General features: G+C 52.2%; 1 protein-coding gene across 1 annotated transcript in view; it reads right to left on the bottom strand.

Moving 5' to 3' along the window:
* Positions 1–7222, bottom strand: part of PPM1J (protein phosphatase, Mg2+/Mn2+ dependent 1J) — a 21218-nt gene that overhangs the window by 7772 nt on the left and 6224 nt on the right. The window lies entirely within an intron of this gene.

Genomic DNA, 7222 nt, shown 5'->3' with positions numbered 1-7222 from the left:
CGCACACCCCGCCCCACCGCTGCGCCTCCCCCAGCTCCTGCGGACAGCACGCGTCACGGGGCGGGGCCTCTTCGGGGGCACGCCCCCCTGGGCGGGGCCTCTCCCATCCCCGCCCCCGGGGGCGTGGCGTTGCCACCTCGCCCCGCCTCCCCGCCCCCGCGGCGCGGCGCGGTCCCGCCGCCGGGGCGGCCCCGTCGGGGAACCGAAACTGGAATTCACTGCCCCTCGGGCGGGGCTCGGCACCGGCCCCCGGCCCGGCACCTGCCCCCTGCGACTGCCACCGGCACCCCCCACCCCGGTACTGCCGATCCCGGCACGCCAGTACCGGCACCCCTGCACCCCGGTACTGTCCACCCCCCCGCCGGCTCCCGCGGCCCCGGGACCTGCCCCGCCGCCGCCCCCCGCGGGCTGCCCGCGGCCTGATTTGCTCTCGAGCTCTTCTCTGGGCCAGGCCCAGCTGGCAGGTCGCTTTACTCCCAGGTCCCCGGTTAGCGGCGCCGATGGAGGCACGAACCGGCCTCGCCTCCCTCAGCGCTGGYGCCGCTGCTCCGTGCGGGTCCCCGGAGCGGGCAGCGCGGTGCCAGGCTGTGGCATCAGCAGTGATCAGTACCAGCAGTGCAAGGACCTTTACTGGGCTACAATACAATAGGTAAAAGYCTCTACTTTGCATCTACCTGAAAGCAGGTAGGCCCGAAAAAGGAGTTCTAATTAACAGATTCAAAGCCTCTTTGCATTTCTTGACATGAAGTCTGGGCAGAGAGAAAACGGTCAATAAATGAGTTCAGTGCCATGATCACCTGAAACGTGGCTGAGGACCTTTGACAGGGCAACTCCCTGCCGTGCGTCTCACACTGCGGAGGGAGACCAGAGCCACGCAGCAGGGCAAACGGCAGCCAGGGAACGGCAGCTCTGGGAAAATCCTCCCTTGGCTGCAGGAGGCAGGAGGACAGCAGGGAGATACTTCTCTGCTGAAGAGGCAGGCCCACCCTGCCCACAGGCATCTGCTCTCCTCACTGGGTCTGTGGACAAGCACATGGATTTCATACTTGAATCTTCCCTGGGCTCCAGCAAAGTCACCTATTCCAACACTACATCCAGGAGCAGGCAYTTTTCACTCTCCCTTGATTCATCAGTGAAACCCAACCTACCCACAGAGCTGCTGGGCTATTAATAGAGGCTACAGAGGGGCAAGGGGTTAACAAGACAGAGGACTAAGTGCTGCATCTCTCCCTGCTACCAGCGTGGCTATAGTCTGGCGTTGGTCAGGATACAGATGCAGTTGACCCAAACAGCACACCTCTGCTAATGGAGAGCAAAAGATCGATCAGTTTAGATAGCATCACTCACACAGCCCTGCCTCAGCACCCCCACGTCTCTGGGTTCCTACAAGAAGTCTGGATGAAAGCCTATTTGCCAGCTGTAAACCAACATTAGAGCCCATTTCCTAAAAGTCTGTGTGTGTGCCCCAGTGCTCTCAGTTCCTCAGGGGAACTGTCTTTTCTCTTCCATATAGGGCTTTTTTGCATTGAGGTCTGAGCAGAAGCAGGGCTCTTCCTGCCAGGTTTGCAAAGCCCTCAACGCTTTAACCTTCTGTTCTCCTAAATAAACTACTAAGAGTACCCTGTATATACTATCCAGCACCCCTTATACCCTACACCCCATAACATCTTAGTCCTAGCTTTAATTTCTTGTCAGTTTGCATACTAAAGCTTTCATACATACACACCCTTGCTAATACCCTTTTACTGACTCTCATTCCTGAGACTGCCTCTCACATCACTATTTGTAGCTGTGGCCTCATTTCCTCCYTTGTTTTGCATACACCACTCACCTGCACATCCCAGCTGTTGCTTGGCTCTGGGTAATGTGTTCCCTGATAAATGCTTCCCTGCTTTCTCTTTTTCCTTCCTAGCCCCTCTTGTTGCAGTTAAYGGGAGAAGGAGGGAGAGCCTAGGACTGACCTGCCATGCTCTCAGCTTGCAGTAAAGGCAGGGGTGGGCACCTCTTGCAGCAGGTACATGTCTGCCTTTTCCTTGTATCTCATCTGCTAATGTGTYAAATTTATTTTCAGATGCAGAAGTTGTTGCTCTTTACCTCATTTATAAGCTGGGGGAAAGCTGAGTCCTGAGGCCTCCATAGTCCTGGAGCGGGGGGCTGAGTCCCTCTGCTGCAGACCAGGTCCTACTGTTCACTAGTGGGTAGTGTGACTCTGTGTGCAGAGTTTGTGTGTTTGTGCAGCCCTGCACTGGCTTCTCTTTGGCCCCTCTGGTCACAGGGAGCTTCTCCAGCTGCAAAATAAATCAGATCTGATTTTCAGCTGTCCTCAGCTGTCAGAATGGCTGTTCCTCCAAGTGTCTCTGGGAGCACAAGCAGGTTTTCTCTGGAGCTCATGTCCCTCCTAAATAGAAAYGTGTGACTGGGCTTTCTGTGTGCTGGCTGCCTTCCCTGAGTGCTMGCTCAGCCCTGCCAGGGCACGACCACAGAGCAGGGGCTTTTCAGGGCCAGGCACCTTGCACACATGTTTCTGCACCTTTGCCTCTTTCCTTCCCCAAGCAGTTTCTCACCATTAATTATAGTGAACTCTGAACTTCTGTATGAGCTGCTCTGCTACCAGCACAGCGCAGATCTAAGTGTGAACATCTCGCTGCCCAGAGGCTTTGCTCCTCCACCTCCTCTCTATGCCTGTGTCCCCTCTGCTCTGGCAGGAACTGCAAGTGTTTTTCCTGTGTGTGGGCTGTAGCAGCCCCCAGGCCCTTGCTGCCTCTCCAGCACACCCTCCTTCCTCACCCCACTCTCTCCCCTTGCATCTGCAGCCCCTGGCCTTGGCTGAGGGACAGCAAAAGCTGCGGAGAGACAAGGAGGCACTGGATGGCGACACAGGCTCTGTTACAGCCCTGCCAGGAGCTGGCCTGCCTCCAGGTTTGTGGTGTCCCGGGGGGTCAGTGGTTTGCGGTGTCCTGGGGCCACTGCAATCAGGGGTTTGCCCTGTCCCCAGATTCCCCAGGGCTATGGGGTTTGCGGCATCCTGCCTCCCGGAGAGCTGGGTGCCCGGGTACCTCTACTGCTTAACTTGTGCAATGGCRGTTTACTTGTACAGCCCCCTGCGGACAGCCCGTGAGCCTCATAACAAAGCAATGCTGTGGAAGACTTAGGCCACCGTTGTCAGAAACGGTTATTTGGAAGTGGGTTTGAGATCAGAAGGAAAGGCACTGGAAGACAAAACGCTTCTTCCGTGGCCCGAGTCTGTGGAGTTTGCTGTTAGGGTGCACAGAGTGTGGTGTCCCACGCAGAAGTGCTGATGTCCGTCTGTCCTTGGTGGGCAGGAGGTGGGATGTGCCCAGTAGCCGCTCCAGAGAACTGGCTTTGCATGGCCTGGAGTGAAAAGTGTGCACTCAGAAGTGCTGCTTCTTTCTCTATTTACTTATGGTGTAATAAAAAAAATTTTTTTTTACTTAAAGCATGTCAAGCTCCTTGTTTCTTGCCTCTGCTCTTGAGGAGAGTGGGAAGGATAGAAAGTCTAAATGCCTTTGAAACAACCAAATAGAAATAATCTTAGAATTCCCTGGCATAATTATGCTGGCTTTTTCATCTCAGTGCAGCACTTCATAAACTGCTGTGTGGTTTCTTGCAATCAGGGCCCTAAGAACCAAAACACGGGGAAGCTCCATGGCTCGGTCTGGGAAGAGAACAGTTTGTAGCCCTGGCACATGCACGAGTTAGAGCTTAATGTGCTTCTGGCACTCGCTGCCCATCTTTTTCCTCCCAGTCCTCCCATGCTGTCTGGCTGCTTGCAGGCTCTTGCAGCCTGGGTTTGGAGAGGCTGGGTCAGCCGCGAGCCCTGTGCTGCCCAGCTCACCCCGGCGTGGCCTGGAGCTGCCGTGGGCAGGGGCTGCTTGGGAACCGCCTGGAGTGCTGGGAGCCTGCCAGTCCCTCTGGCAGCCCTGGATCTCCTCGAGTCTCCTCGAACCAAACCCGTTACGGCACCTCTGTCCTGTCGCTGGCCACAGAGGGGCTCCTCATGCAATGTGCTTTGTGTTATTAGGGTTGAAAATCACTGGATTCTCAGGGGAACACTTCTCCAAGGGGCTGTGAATCCGCTGTGTATTGCTGAGTCACCCGGATGSACTCCCTGGAAAGAAGGAAACTGAAGCTTCCAAAATGAATTATRTGCGAGTCTGAGTCCTGGTTTACATTTGTCATTTCCATTATGCTAAGTGCTGCACCGAAAGAATGGCCTGACATAAAAACATGTTGCAAGATGCTCCCTAAAGCAATGCAAAGCTAATAACTGTTCTCCAAGAAATAGAGCACATTTTTTGCCATTCGTTCCACCCATGAGCTCAATGGGGAGTTTCCCCCTTGTCTGTGTTTCTGGTGCTCCCTTTCACAGGGCTCCCAGACACGTGCTTGAGGAGGGAGCTGGGTAAAGCCAAGTCAGACCAGGAGCTCTGGGACATGAGCTCAGGTGAACCTGCTCCACCAGGACTGACAATCTACTGTCAACCCACTGCTGTGATAAACATCAATTAAAAACTAATAACACAGGGATTAGGCTCAGGTTATGCTATTTGGCTTCATTTCTTGTGCGATTGCTCAGTGATAAGAAAACTGGAGGTTCATCATTCCAACGGGCTGCTAAGCCCCAAGGGAGATAGGATGAAACCAGGGWTATATCTTCTGCGTTGTAATGTACTTTCTGGTAAGAAAATATGAAAGAATGACATGTTGGTGGCATTTAAACTAGTACAAAAGTAAATTAAACATCTAGATCATAAAAATACCAGAGATGTCTTAAAATAGGCTCTTCACAGCAGTGCATTAGTTGACTGCACAGCTTTAGTGTGTAATGAGCAATATATTAATTTATAATTAGTGTAATACAGTGAAGCTCAGCAAATAGCTCTGTGCACTTGGGATAATTCATCAACAGAAGAAGCAGCTTTTAATGGTTTCTAAGGTTTGCCTGTCCCCTGTAATTGGGAAGTTCAGAATTTATTGTTATTTCTTTTAAGGGATAATTTGTCTACAAGCACATATCTTTACTCTGTGTCTGGTCCTGCTCCAGTGCAGGAAAACCTTCTGAGCATTGCTTGTATGTGACCTCTTTGCAGCTCCATGTGGTCAGTGCTGGTGTGTATTTCCTGCAGGCTTTTTACCCTTGCTTCTTCCTGATGGGGAGAGATCAGCACTCTTGTGTCTGATCTTAATTTTCACCCTCCTCTGCTGCTGCTACTGAAATTTGCTTCCCCCGCATGTCAGCATAAGGATCTTCATGCTAAATTTTCCTCTCATGCTTCAGGAGTCTCCTGTTCTCATACAATATCACCTGACACAGTAGAAATACAAAAGGACAATAATAGATAAATGCATAATAATGATACTTTGAATTTATGGAGCCTTTGGTGGGGATTTTATTTCTTCAGTTTGGAAGCCTAGACCTAGATCTCAGACAACGTAAGGACTTAGAATAGGCCTTATGCCACCAGCATGACCTCCCCGAAAGCCCTGCTGGGTCTGCAGGCACCCTGGTTTCCTGGGGAGWGTCTGTCTCGCACCTCCTGTTGGGCCCCTGTAGATCTCCAGAGCCACCTCCGTGTTGTCCAGCTGAGAATCTGTCGCTGAAATTCCCTGGTGTGGGTAAAGCCTTATGAAAAGAGAACAAAATCTGCAGTATGGAGTTAGTAGAGAGCCTGCAGGCATCAATACGTAGGTGGAGGAACTGGATAAATAGCTTAAATGTTAATCCAGTGATCCACTGAGACTGTGGGTGTGACAAATCTTTCTGTGGAATAAAATGATGGGATCTCTGCTTTTTTGAGCTTCTTTATCAAACTAATCTGTATGCTGCTACCTTTAGCTTCAGGTAAGTTGGCCACACGGAGGGTTTGCAGAGTTCTGGCATGCCCATCTACCTTGGCATAACCATCTCACCTGAGCCCTGGCTGTTGCCCCTGAATTTTCTTTGGTAAAAAGCCAGTTATTCATCCAGAGAATTAAAGGACAAAATATTTCCCAGGTATGTAACAGCCATCCGGTGTAGGAGGAAATGATTTGTTCTCTGATGAGTATTCATCACCAGGATCACCAATTCCTTTCCGTGCCAAACTTGCCTTGTTGCGGATGCTGAAGAGTCTTTTTATTTTCCATGATAAAATTATGGACTCTCTGAGAAGTCACATCCAGGAAGGAGGACAGTGTAGAAGACTGCTGGGAAGTCTAGAAGCAAGAAGTTGGGAGGAGGGATATAGGGAAACTACTATATTCACTTCCACTGGAGTTTAAATGAAATCAGTCTTACTTACGTCTTAATTTTTCTTCTCATTGAAATGCTGCGATCTGGAAAGCAGCATGTTTGTGTTTCTATGCCATTACATCAATAAAGACCATGATTTTGTAGGCTGCTTTATTGAATRATCTGGCCTAATTGGAATTTGGCTGATGTGAAAGGTATTTTTGATTGCATTTACTCTTGATTGCTTCTATTAAAACTTTGTGATCTGGAAAGTAATATGTTTGTGTTTACTTTTCACTGCAGCAATAGAGACCTGAATTTGCAGACTCTATCAAATTACCTGATGAATATGAACAGCAAACTTAATCTAGTTTCATATTGATTTTTGCCATTATTATTAAAATCCTCTCATCTGGAGTGTAAGAYGCTTGTGCTTCCTTAATGTCTTATTCCTGAGGTTTGGGACAGCCGTGCAGAGCTTTTCCCCCTTTCTTTTGAGCAACCAAGTCTAATTAACAGGAATTTAACCTACGATAAACCAAGGCGAGACGGAAGAGGGAGAAGCCGGGTGTCGGTGGGTGGGCGAAGGCGGGAACCTCCCCGCAGAGCCGGAGGAGCCCGTTTTCCCCGTGGGGAGGGGATGGGGGTCCGGCGGCAGGGCCTGGCTGGGCGCGTGGGCACGCGTGGGCTGCCCGTGTCCGGAGGGGAACGTGGGGGCTGAGCCGCCTGGGGGCCGTGGGGAGGGGTGCGGGGAGGCTGCGTCCCCCGTGGGCCTGCGGCAGGGCCCGGGCGGGTGGCCGCTGCCCCTGGCGTGGGAGGGGAACCTGCCACGGGTGGGGCTGGGCCTGTCTCTGAGGAGAGCCCGTGGGGCAGGGGTGTGGAGGGGAACGCGTGGGGCCGGGCAGGCGCGGAGGGGAACCCGCCGCGCGTGGGGCCGGGCGGGCGTTGAGGGGAACCCGCCGCGCGTGGGGCTGGGACCCGCACTGAGGG

The sequence above is a fragment of the Rhea americana genome, unplaced genomic scaffold (assembly GCF_003343005.1).
Source record: "Rhea americana isolate MKP2758 unplaced genomic scaffold, rheAme1 scaffold_241, whole genome shotgun sequence".
Lineage (NCBI taxonomy): Eukaryota > Metazoa > Chordata > Aves > Rheiformes > Rheidae > Rhea > Rhea americana.
Note: the sequence above shows the minus strand (reverse complement) of the source record. Positions and strands in the feature narration are given on the sequence as shown.